Source organism: Protopterus annectens, chromosome 2.part0 (assembly GCF_019279795.1).
Source record: "Protopterus annectens isolate FY-2018-M chromosome 2.part0, PAN1.0, whole genome shotgun sequence".
In the NCBI taxonomy this organism is placed as follows: Eukaryota; Metazoa; Chordata; order Ceratodontiformes; family Protopteridae; genus Protopterus; species Protopterus annectens.
The window spans coordinates 1796140192-1796153794 of NC_056728.1; the positions used below are offsets into that span (position 1 = coordinate 1796140192).

Here is a 13603-nt window from a genome sequence, read left to right on the forward strand (position 1 = left end):
GCGGACATAAAATACAGCATCGGATATGAAAGTTATGTGCTTATATACTTAGTAATGCTAGATCAGTGTTGTCTACCTCTCAACATTCCCTCCCACCTTCATTCTCTTAAAATGTCACCTTTTTATGGCTCCCATTGGAATGCATTGATCTTACCAGGGGGTCTTTGCTTGTCCTTTGCTGTACTCTGATCTGATTCTGTCTTATAGGAGTGTCCCTAGTTTCTGGAGATATCTTGTTGGTGGGGCAAACTTGATCTGAGGAATGGTAGGGTAGTGATGCTTTATGGGAAGAGGAGGAGCCTAAGCCTTGGAGCCAAAGAAGTCTTGTTTAGGTGCCTAACTCTGATCCAGTCAAATAAGATATACCCTTTTGTTGAGATGGATGGAAGTAAACACAGATCTAGCATTATTGTAAGTTCATAAGAGTATTCCTTTCATGCAGACGGACAATAGAGGTACGACTGCTGAATCCTACACAAATGCACTTTATAAGCACTTACACAAGTGTATGGATCATGCTATCCCTAATAGAACCAAGATGTTATCCTCCAAAAAAAGGAAGCCAATCTGGTTGTCCTCTGCCATAAACAAACTCTACAACAGAAGAAAGAAACTGTTGCAAAAAAGAGTAAAATCCCATGACTGGAGGAGCTCCCTGGTCAAACTCAGTAAGAAGCTGAGATCCCTCATAAAATCCTCCAAAGCTACTTACGAAAACAAAATTGCCACTGAATCTAAAGACAACCACAAAGCATTCTATAGCTATGGCAAGAATCTCCGTGGCAACACTCAGATCTTCTCTGAGTTGCAGCACAATGGCACTAAATATACAGAACCAACTGATATTGCCAACATCCTGACAGATAGGTTCAGTGCTAACTTTACCCCCCTCTCACCCCCTAGAGGGCCCATCTCTATACCAGAAGAATGCAAAGTTCCTGTAATCATGGCTGCACAGGTAAAAAAACACACTCTCCAAAGCCAAGAACACAGCATCCGTGGGACCTGACAATATCCCAGGCTGCTGCTCTATAGGAACTACAGAATGAACTGGCACCCTAAGTACCATGTTCAATCATAGCCTCACCTCAGGCTTTGTGCCCACTGAATGGCGCACCGCAATGGTTATCCCACTCCACAAAGGGGGAGCCATGATGGTCCCTGGGATCTACCGCCCCATTAGCCTGACGAGCCTGATCTGCAAGGCTGTGGAACGTATCATCATGGAACTCATAAACAAAGACATTGGTAATCTCCAAACTCTGGACCCTACCCAGTTCAGGTTTGTAAAAGGCAGATCATGTCTCCTAAACCTGATTTACTACTTTGAAGCAGTCACCAAAGCCATAGATGAGGGTAAGGTGGTTCACACAGCTTATCTAGATCTCGCCAAGGCTTTAAACACCATCCCCCACTCTGGAATTATAGATAAGCTCACTGAAATAGATATAAATCCCTATGTCACAAGATGGGTTGCCAACTGGCTCATGGACAAAACCCACACTGTGAAAGTAGCAGACTCCAAATCTGACTTCAGACCAGTGACAAGTGGAGTACCACAGGGTTCAGTCCTGGGTCTTCTCCTGTTTGGTATCTACTTCTCTGAAGTACAGGCTAACACAGAGGGTCTTTGGCTAGCAAAGTTTGCAGATGACTGCAAACTAGGAGCCATAATCGAAACTCCTAACAATGTGGACATAATACAAAGTGTATTGTCATCCCCTTTGGTAAAAACTCTGTACCTAAGTGGAAGTCTGCTTAACACTGAAAGTGTGATGAGACCTTGGGACACAGGTGGACAGTAGTCTCTCCTTTGATAATCATATTGCCACAGTGGTCAGGAAATCCTTCTACGTGGCACACCTCATCACAAAAGGTTTCTCATCCAGAAAAAAAGAGATGATCGTTCCCCTCTACTCATCACTCATTAGACCCATTATAGAGTACAACGCCCCTTTTGGTATGTACCACACAAGACATCTACAACAAGTGGAAAGACCACAGAAATACCTCACAAATAGGATTACTGGCCTCAAACAGATGCCCTACACAGACCATCTCAAAAAACTCCAGCTTTGCTCCATCGCATATCGCCTACTCAGAGGGGATCTCTGCCTAACATGCAAAGCTGTGTCAAACCCAGAGCTGTTGGACGTGCTCCACTTAAAGAAATCCCAATCCCTCCAAGCTACATGCTCTAGGGACCTAAACCTTGTCACCACAATAAACAGAACATGCTGGAGGGATAGATTCCTGTCCCAGAGACTTCCCATACTCTGGAACAGACTACCTATCTATGTCAAACAGAGCTCCTCATTAGCACTCTTCAAGAAAAATCTTGATGATTGGATGGGAAATAGGATTCACCCCAGGGATCACTTCTGTGGCTGTGCTCAACAGGAGCACAGGAAAATAATTTTCTTGGGTGGCGAAAGCCGGGGTACCTTTTTGGCTAGGCTTATATAGGCCCTAGGACTAATAGCCTAGTACCTACCTATGAATCTATAACTTTTGTTTTATGTATTAGGCTACACCAGACTGTACTGTGTTTGTATTTAAGAATATATGAACTAGTACTGTTTGGTGTCATATAGTATTTCATTAGTAGAATCATATTACTTTCCATGGAGACGATGACTAGTTGTGCTATAAAATCCTGGATTCTTCATGTTCACAGGCTAATTTCACTTTCTGAAAATGAGTAGTGCACAAACAGCCAGTAGGCATCTACAGGTTGCCCCCTAATATTGTGCACCCAGGAGTATCTGTCCCATTTTCCGCACCATAGTCGTGCCTCTGCTAATTGGGTGAAAAACCTAATGAGCTCTGATAGCAGTAGGGTGTTCCTACTCCCTTATGTTGGACAGCAGTTTATATTATGGTCTTTTTGACAAAGTTTTTAGTACTGGATGAGGTATATTAGGTAGATTATCAGCATCAATTGCATACATGTTCTCAATTTTTATAAATATTAGGGGCATAGTACTGGACTCTGTTATGCATATTCAAGTCAGTTTCACATGAAAAGGCATTACATCTCCTAGTGCAGAGTAAGCAGCATTCAGGTGGAAAAGAAAATCTACCAGCCTTGAATACCTTGGGCAGTTGCAGTCTCTATGTAAAAGATAACATCAAAGTGAGTACTGTGTGGGTTTGTAAATCAAGGAGTCAAATATCTCTTCTGCAAGATGCCACAGCTCTAACACATTTTATTTTGACACATTTAGTAAGATCCTTCTGAAGGCCCCCTGTCGTTGCATCTTTTTCAGCTGGAAAATGTCAGTAGCATTGCCACAGGTTTTGTTTTTCTTTAAGACTAATGCTGAGTAATTGCTATGGTCACTAAGGATTATGCCTGTTTGTTTCAGGAGGCCCCGTAGTAAGCACAGCAGAAGTGCATGACCCTACATTTGAGTTTAATTTAAAAAGAGTGTGAAATTCTAGTTATATAATGAAGCCATGCTGCTGGATTTTTTTTTCTGTGTGGTTTTTGCCCCTGTACCAGCTGACCAATATTCCTCCCAGTTAGGACTCAATTCATTTGTTCCAGAAATTTCAAAAAAAAAAGAGTGGATATGGGAGCTGTCCAAAGGGGGCCATCATTCGAGCAGCCATTAGGGTGCTTTATGTCCTTGCTGGCATTCCAGTAATAAGGGCATCTTTTAAATGGCATCACTTCACTGTGGATGGGGATGTGCATCACCAATGAGGCCTAGTAAGCCTTCCCCATGTGAGTGTACACTTCTGCATACCTGTATTGAAGGCTACTAGCAGAAGGTGGCTTGGTGAGCCTAATATTGCCACACTTCCTTCAAGGGATTATGGTAGTGTGCTATCAGCTCTTCACCACCCTCATCCCCTAGGCTAGGCATGCCCATTTTCTCCTGCCATGTCTGTCAGGTGCCAGACACAATAATTAAACTTGGGCTGCTTGAGCTGTTGTCAGGGCTTTATCCCCCTACACCACTGAAACTGGTGGTGCTGCCGGATGTCCAGGCCATAAAACGCTGATTAGTGGATTGCATTTGCTCTGACATGTTGGCTAAAAGTAGTAAATTCAACTGAATCTTATGGTTTTGTTCAAATCCACATATGGGCTGTAAGACACTTGGATTTATGTTTGAGCATCAGCTTTTCACTTTTTCTGTTTTTTTCAAACAGAGCAGCATCTGGCTGTAACAGTTTTTAGACAGTACCAGGTTGGTGCTGCTAGTCCAAATTGAGAAATAAAATGGTCCAGTGTTGTTTTTTCTGTCTGGATTTAACCTTTGGTATACAAAGTGAATTCGACTTTTGGGGTTATCAGATCCACCATGGGTCAGAGACAGGTCATATTTCAAAGACTTCAGCCCACTGAGCTCCACATCCTCTATCCACAATCCTCTGCTCAACTAAGATTACCTCAGATATTGTTTGCTGACATTCCTGAACAGCTCTGTTAGGATTGTATCCTTTATTGCAAATTTATGAGTTTGGCTTAGCTATTCTTTTCCCTTATCCTTGCTTTTCTGTTTTTATAGTTGTGGTATAGGTTTTCCTTGAGGTAGGTAGCGTAGGTGTTTGGGTTAGGTGTACTGTTGTTAGAGGGCTTTTTCTGCCTACTGTTTTTCTAGTGTTAGTGTTTGTGCTTGTTTGTTGTGTGTTAGGTGTTAGTTTTTTTGACTTGGACACTATTTGTTGGTGTAGTGGTTACTGCAGTAGGTTTGAGAAGCCTTTTCAGTGTTCTTGCATTTCAGTATGGAGAAGGGTTTTAAGAAGTCTGCAGCTTAGTCACAAGCTCCTTTCTCAAGATTACCATGACCGTTGTGTATGTTGTCTGGGGGCTGCTCACCTCGAGTCTGTGTTCTATTTGCGGGGGCTGTGGCATTCTCAGTCAATGATTGTAGGGCCAAGATGGTTCTGAAGGAACTGCTACTGGCTGGCAACTCTTCTTCTAGCAAATATGGTAAAGGTGATCGGGTCATAAGTAAGGCTCTAAAGAATCCTAAACCTTCAAAGAGAGACCAAAAAATGATTAGCCCCTCATCTTCTGGTCTGTCAGATCTGCGAATGCCATCTCATGGTCATTGGTGTAAATGCCTACTTTCCATTGCTGGTTTCCGAGCTGTTGCAGGTAAGTGCCCCATTGGGGTTTCTGTTTTTTACTTGTCTTTTTGGTTGCTTGAGGGGTTTCATGTCAACCAAGAAGGATAAATGCCAGTGTGAGACAGATTCCCCATAAAGACTGCCATGAACAGCATCTGTTTTGCCTTGGCTCCTCGCAGGGCCATACGTCCTGTATTGTCATGCTTTTGTACCTAAAACTTTGTGTAGTAGACTTTCTTCTTTGGCACTGCATCGTGAAAATCAGTGATTTAAACTTCTCACAAAAGATTCTTTGGAGGGAACTTCTGCCCTGAGGGACAACCATCAGAGAAGAAGGCGGCTAAGAAACCTAGGCTGGAATATTTTGCTGTCCAGCCTCTGCCGGACATTTCTCCCGAGGTGAGTGAATGCCCGGAGGTTCACCCAGCTGTGTCAGATTCTGGTGCCATGACCGTGTTGAAGTCCGGTGGGGATCTTACTTTAAGCACTTCCAATGCAGCTTTGTAGACGTCCATTTCAGACATCCGGGGGAAAACACACTTGATAATTTCTGAGGGGCCTAGAGGTGTTCCTCAGATTTTAGTCAGCGAAGAAGTTCCTACTACTACTATTGAATGCCGTGCTGGGTCAGAGCCTTCCAATTTTTGTAAGGCAGATGTTCCATTAAAGAAAACAAAAAACTAAAGATGTTTCTCTTGCCCCTGAGGATATACAGAGCGAGTGGCAGGCCTTCACTCAGGGTTTGTTTAGTGCTTTGATGGCATTGAAACCTTCTCATAGTGTTTCTGTTCCAGCTCCTCCCCTTGGTCCCCTACTCCACTTAACCTAGGGAACAGGATTCCTCTGAGAGGAGTTGGATTCTGATGAGGAATCCCCTTGCTTACTCATCTCATATTCCTCCTCCTTCGGAACAAGGGTCAGAGGAAGAGGAATCTACAAATCCTGATACTCCCTTTGAATAGATTTCCTCTACGGACACGATCTCCAGGATGATGGAGATTCTTAAATGGGATTGTGCTCAGGTCACTGTGATCCATAAGAGGTACTATGAGTTACTGCAGATAGAATCTCCTAAACCTTCTGCTGTTAGTCCTGTTTTGGCTGCTTTGTTGGATGCATTTTCCAATGCCTCTAAAGCTCCTGATTCTTAGCCCCCCTGCTCCCATGAAACCTGGTTTTATAGGATGCCTGAGGACTGTAACTTTTGTCCAAGTGTCCTGCTGCTGACCCCTCAGTGGTGTCTGTAGCTTCTGACAAGCCCTCTCAATTCCTTCCTTTGCCCAAGTTGCTGCGTTCTAATTAAGACAGCAGAACCATGGAATGACTAGGTAATAAGGTTTACACCTCAGCTACCTTGGCTTTTAAGACCATTATTTATCAGACCCATATCTCCAGGTATATGTTGGCTCCCCTATCACAGGCTTGTCAGGTTATTTCTGATCTTGCAGACTCTGAAGTTAAAACTTCTGCTCTTTCCCTGTTAGGGACTTCCTCACAGGTGGCTCATCATTCTATCAAGTGTAGTTATGATGCAGAAGATGCTTCTTCTAGAGCTGCTGCTTTTGGTAAGCCAGCCTTTGTTTGCAGGCAATCTTGCCTTCCGCCTAAGTGCAAAAAGGGTGGGAAGTGGGCTGCTCCTGCTAAGGCTACTCAGACTTCAGGAACTTGGGAGTCTTCCTTTCCAGAGAAACAAGATGCTGTCTGACTATCCTTTTCTTCCCAGCCACATTCCTCTTTATCTTCATCTCTCTCTCTTTTCCTGTTTGGCTACAGATTACTCAGGATTCCTGGTTTCTGTCCATTGTTTGTCAGGGGTATTTCATAGTGCGGGAATCCCTTCTCCCTTTTGTAGGTATTCCTCAGCCTTCTTGGGAACAACTCCTCTTTTCCCAGAGGTGCTTTTGGAACTTTTCACTCTGGTTACTATTCAAGAGGTTTCCCAAAGGGGGGAGGGGGTTATACTCCAGGATGTTTCTGGTACTCAGAAAAGAGGGTACTTGGAGATGAATTATAGACCCATCTCATCTTAGCACTTCTGAAGGTGCCCACTTTTGAATGTTGTCCTTTCAGACTTTGTTCCCTCTTTTGTTTCTTCAGGCTTATATGGTCTTTCTGGGTATCAAGGATGCTTATTTCCATATTCTGATCCATCCCCTTTTCAAGACGTTTTTGCATTTCTCTGTTTCTTTCTGGCATTTTCAGTTCTCTGCTTTGCCGTTTGGCCTTTTTACTTCCCCAAGAATATTCATGAAATGCCTCGCTTCTGTGATTGCTTTTTGCAGGTTTCAGGGGATCCAAGTGTTTCCTTACTTGGACAACCTCCTGTTTCAGGCATTCTCTTTAGAGATCCTGTTACAGAATCTTCATTTTGCTATTTCCCTTTTTCAGAGCCTGGGGTTTACAAGAAACTTCACAAAGTCTTCTCCGACTCCTCCTGAGGATCATGTTTTTCTGGGTTGTTGGATTCAGATGGTGCCTATGCTGGCATCTCTGCATCCTACCAAGGCCTTAACTCTTGTTTCCTTCTTTCAAACTCTTCTTCCTCTGGCCTTCATTATAGCAAAGGAGTTTGAGAGCTCTGGGATTCATGGCATCCACCATCCTTATGCTCCCCCTGGCCAAACTCCACATGAAGTTTTAGCATTTCCTGAAGTCAGTTGTGTTTCAACACACACAGTCTCTAGAATTTGTAGTTCCTCTTCTACCTTGTCTCAAGAAAGAACTTCACTGGTAGATCCAGCAATTGTTATTGAACCCAGAGCTCCCATTTCATCCCTTTCTTCCCTCTCAGGAGCTGTTCACAGATACTTCAGATGTGGAATGGGGAGCAGCTTTTGGCTTCCTAGAGGTGCAGGGTGTCTAGTCTCTTCTTCAACAAAAGGAGCGTATCAGTGTTAGAGATGAGAACCTTCTGCTGGGTCTTCTGGCTTTTCATCCTCTCTTCTCCAGGACCTGTCAAAGTATTTACAAACAACACCACAGTGATGTGGTATGTAAACAAACGGAGGGAACAAGATCTTATCAGCTTTGCCGGTTGGCACTTCTGGTATGGGATCTTGCTGTCCAGCATCAAGTGACTCTTCAGGCAATTTACATTCTGTCATGTCAAAACATTGTGACAGACACACTGAGCAGGTCCTTATTTCAATCCCACAAATAGATGTTTCACAGAGATGTGTTTCTGGACATTGTCCACCAGCGGGGTACTCCTGAAGTAGATCTATTTGCCTCCCATCAGAACAGACCACATCCTCTATTTTGTGCCAGAGTCCAAGGTCCTCTGGTATGGAAGATGGATGCCCTCTATTTTTCTTGGAAGGGGATGCTTCATTTTGCATTCCCTCCCCTTCCCTTCATTCCAAAACTCCTGTCCACATTTCAACAGGATGCTCCCAAAATCTTGTTGGTGACTCCCTTTTGGCCAAGACAGCACTGGTTCCCTCTTCTTCTGCATTTAACCAAGAGCAATAATCACAAGTTACCTTACAAGATGGACTTAACTCACACAGGGCAAGAGATCTCATCCTTCCCCACATATCCACTCTTCAACTGACACTGTGGGTTATACGATTTTGATTCCACACAGACACCTTTTTTTGTGAGGATGTGCTTAGGGTCCTGCAGGAGGCCAGGAAACCCAATACTAGGAAATCCTTCTTATACAAATGGAAGAAGTTTTCTATTTGGTGTCTCTCTCGTAACCTGGATCCACTTTCTGTGGAAGTTCCTTTGGTTCTTTCTTATGTGTGAATTGCTCAATGCAGGGTTGGCTGGTTGGTTATTCTTTTGTTAAGGCCCACTTATCAGCTGTCTCTGCTTGTCTGCCTTTATCTCCTCCTTTAGCTTCTAAATTTGAAGCTAAATAATTTGTTAAAGGTGTCCTCCATATTAGGCCTCCTAGAAAGCCTGTTCCTCCTCCCTGGGATCTTAATTTTGTTTTGGAAAAAATTGACTCAGGCTGTTTTTAGAGCCTGCTCCTTCAGCTTCCTTGCACTTTTGTTGGCTCTTACTTCTGCCAGATGGGTATCTGAGCTTCAGGCTCTTATGGCTTGACCTTCTTTAGGTGTTTCATAAGGACAATGTGTCCTTGTATACTAATCGTTATTTCATGCCCAAATTGGTGAATGATTTGCCCTTAATCAGTTTGTTCATTTGCCCACTTTTTTCCCTTCTCCACAATCTGCTAGTGAGAAGTTGCTGTGCATGTTAGATGTGCATAGACAACTCATATTTTATTTGGATAAGACTAAGACTATTAAGAAATCTGATCAACTTTCTTTCCTTTCATCCCAGGTCCTTGGGATTAGTTGTATCCAAGCAGACTATTTCTTGGGTATCAAAAGCAATTTTTTTAATTTTTTTTCATGGTAAGAGCTTTCCTTATTCTGTTAAGGCTCATTCTACTAGAGCTGTGGCTTTTTCTGGTGCCTTTTTCAAGGGTTTGGATACTAACGCTATTCTTGAGGCAGCTACCTAGACTTCTGTGCATACTTTCACCAAGCACTGCAAGTTGGACGGAATCTCCAGAGCTGGTTTTGATAGGGCCATTTTTCATGGCTTCTAAGAGAGCTCTGCTGGTCCTTCCTGAACTTTTGCAGTCTCCCAAATGCAATGTATACTGCAGCAGTGATATGGAAGGACATAGTACAGTTGTGTAAATCTTACCATAATGGCACATGTCCTTCTATTAATTCGTTGTATTTATTACATGAAAGAGTTCCTGCCGTAAGCGACCTGAAGTTGGCCAGTATACAAAAGACATTTACTACTGTAGGGTGCGTGGTGCATCACACTTAGGCTGGAATCGGATGTCGGCCATAAAAGTGACATATGCATGCACTATCCTCACAATTTCTCTACTACCAGATCCAAATGCCAGATTCCAACTTACAGTCTGACTTTGAGTCATTTGTGATTTTTCAGTTTTCAAATTGCCACATTGGACAATTTTTTGACTAATTTGCTACTGTCTTTGGTTAGGGTTCATGTCCTCCAGGAGGGGGGAAAGTGCCAGTGTTCACAACAAATTCTTCACAAGGATAGCTACCTCCAGTGCCTGTTCTACCTAGGCCCAAACCATGACCCCAGAACTGCACTATTTGTCAGGCATTTGTCCCAAAGACCTTAAGGAGTAGATTATCCTCTTTAGCTATCTACCTAGAGAACCAGCACTTAAAGCTGCTGCCAAAAGGTACTATGGAGGGATCCTCATGGCCCCAAGGGTGAGTCAAGTTTGAAGCGGAAGGCCAAAAAGCAAAAACCTGAACCTTCTGCTGCATGTCTGGATACAGATGTCTCTCCTGAGGTAGAGGAGAGCCTGGAGACAAAACTGGTTCATAGTTGAGATACATAGGCTGAACCTGACATCCTGATCACCTTCGGTCCAAGCATGAGGACATCCTCAGAGGCCGAGCAGACATCCGTTTGGGATATCCAAGGGGAACTACATCTCATAATAATAGAAAGTCCTAAGGGGATTCCTCAGATCCTTGTAAGGGAAGAGGCAGATTCCAATCTGATAGAATGTAGGCCTACGTCAGGGCCTTCTACATAGGGCAGACTTGCATGGAAAAAAGAAACAGAAAACCAAACAGTTATCTCAGCCAAAAGAACCTGCTAGTGACTGGCAACAATTGACTCAGGGCCTTTTCAGTGCCTTTATGTTCCTTAGGCCTCCCCCAGGCTTTTCAGATCCCCCTCCCAGTACGGCCCCTCCACTTAAGACTAGGACAGAGAATTCTTCAGAGGAAGAGGCATCCGCAGGTAAGGAATCTCTGGACTACTCCTCACAGATCCCTTCCTCCCTGGATTATGCCTTCCCAGATGAGGAATCCAATGGAACATATCCACCTATGGAAGACCTTTCCTTTGGAGAGACTGTAGCTAAAATGAGAGACCATTTAAAATGGGACAGCACCCAAGTATCTGAAGTACAAAAAAGATACTCTGAGCTATTAACAGGTGGACTCACCTAGCCCATCTGCTGTTCCACCTGCCTGCCTTAATGCTTTTGCCTCAGCTTCACAGACACCAGATTCCCACCCCCAAGAAGCCAGACCAGTTCTGTAAGGTCCCAGAAGACTGCAGGTTCCTTTTCAGATGTCCTTCTGTGGACCCTTCTGTTATCTCTGTGGCTTCTCACAAGTCATCTAGATTGCTGCCTTCCACTGTCCTCCTTCCATCAGATGAGGATAGCAGGTCTCTGGCTAGACTAGGCAAAAAAGTGTACACTTCCACCACTCTTATGTTTAGGGCCATAAATTGCCAAGTGCAATGACCAAATTCACTTTAGAACTTATGTCCCAACTTTCACAGGTAATTGCAGACTTACCTGCTTAAGAAAATAAAACCTTGGCTATTTCCTTACTTGGTGCATTTTCCCAAGTAGGACGCCACTCCATAAAATGCAGCTATGATGCTGCAGAAGCCTCCAGCAGAGCAGCTGCATCTGGATCCGTATTAAGAAGATTCTCTTGACTAAGACTCCTGCCCTTGCCTGAGGGCATAAAAGCCAAACCTATGGATGCTCCTTTGGGCAACTCTGCTTTATTTGGCCCTGCAGCTGCTAACTTGTTGAAATCATTGCAGGAAAAGGGTAATGAATTGCAAGAACTGGAACACATTTTTGTTTCTCTAGTACCCAAGTTCCAAAGAAACTACCCTGCAAAATCTGTGTTTGTACATAGGCATTCATGTCATCGACAACCCGGAAAAAAAGAGGGTGACAGGAGACCACAGCAGCCTAGGCCCCCTCTGGCATTCCTGCCACTTAAACGGCCTTTTCCTGGCAAACAGTCCTCTCTTTGACTGTTTCCTCCCCCTCACCCAAATCCCATTTTCCTAGCACCTTCCCCCTGTCCCTACCAGCCTGGGAAAGCATAACCCAAGAGTCCTGGGTCCTCTCCATTTTTCATAAGGGGCATTTTATGGAATGGGACAAAGAACTGTCCTTCAGGGGATCATTCAACCACCCAGGGAGGCACTCCACTTTTTCCCAGAGCTTCTTTTAGAATTGAAGAACCGAGGGACCAATCCAGTGTGTTCCCAAAAACTAAATAGGAAAAGGATTTTATTCCAGGATGTTCCTCGTGCCCAGGAAGGAAGGTCCTTTGAGACCCATCCTCGACCTATCTCATCTCAGTACTTTTCTAAGGGTACATAACTGCTGCATGCTGACCCTCCAGACTTTGTTCCCACTTATTCTGCCTCAAGCTTTCATGATTACCATGGATATCAAGGATGCATGTGTGTACATCCCCATTCATCCCAACTGCGGGAAGTTTTATGCTTCTCTATATCATGGTATTTTCAGTTCTGTTCCTTGCCCTTTGGACTTTCTACTGCACCAAGTATCTTAAAAAAAATGCTTAGCCCTTGTGATTGCTCACTGCAAACTCCAGAGCATGCACATTTTTCCTTATCTGGATGACTTTCTCCTCCTAGCTGCCTCCACAGAGGAGTTGGAGCAAATTATCCCCTTACCATCTGTCTTCTACAAAGTCTGAAGTTCACCGTAAATGTCAAGAAATCCATTCTTACCCCTTCACAAGATCAGATTTTTCTGGGGTGCAGGATACAAACAGATCTTATGAAGGTTTCTCTACCACCACAAAAGGTACAGGATCTCACCCTTTACTTCCAAAATCATCTGCTGATTCACCACATTACAGCCAGAGTGTTCCTCAGAGCCTTGGGCCTCGTGGCATCCACCATTCACATGCTCCCCTTAGTCAAACATAGGTTCATAGGTAGGTACTAGGCTATCGGCCCAAGGGCCTACGTAAGCCTAGCCAACAAGGTTCCATGGCTTACTCCACCCAAGAAAGTTATTTTCCTGTGCCACTGTCGAGCAGAGAGACAGAAGTGATCCCCGGGGTGTATTTCCTATTTCCCATCCACTCATCAGGATTTTTCTTGGAGTGCTAATGAAGAACTTTGCTTGACATAGATGGGTAGCTTGTTCCAGAGTATAGGAAGTCTCTGGGACAGGAATCTATCCGTCCAGTGTGCCCTGTTTATTGTGGTGACAAGGTTTAGGTCCCTAGAGCGTGTAGCTTGGAGGGATTGGGATTTCTTTAGGTGTAGCATGTCCAACAGCTTTGGGTTTGACATAGCTTTATATGTTAGGCAGAGATCACCTCGGAGTAGGAGATATGCTATGGAGTAAAGCTGGAGTTTTTTGAGGCGGTCACATGAGAAAATGGCAATGGGATCTAAAGTCAATGTGGATGCAACACCAGCACAGAATTTTCCATTCCTCTCATCTCCTGTCTGAAGAGAGAACTTCAGTGGTGGATACATCAAGCTTCACTCAATCCAGGACTTCTCATACATCCTCCTCCTCTTCCTCACCAAGAGATCTACACAGACGCCTCAGATGTAGGCTGGGGAGCAGCCTTCTGCCACCTGAAACACAAGGGATCTGGTTTCCCTCTCAACTGAAGGAACATATCAATGTAAGGGAGATGAGGGTGCTGCTATTGGCCATGCAGACCTTCCATCCAGGACCTCTAAAGCT

At 44.1% G+C, this 13603-nt stretch overlaps 1 protein-coding gene across 3 annotated transcripts in view; it reads left to right on the forward strand.

Moving 5' to 3' along the window:
• Positions 1 to 13603, forward strand: part of ATP13A2 (ATPase cation transporting 13A2) — a 2158003-nt gene that overhangs the window by 1813447 nt on the left and 330953 nt on the right. The window lies entirely within an intron of this gene.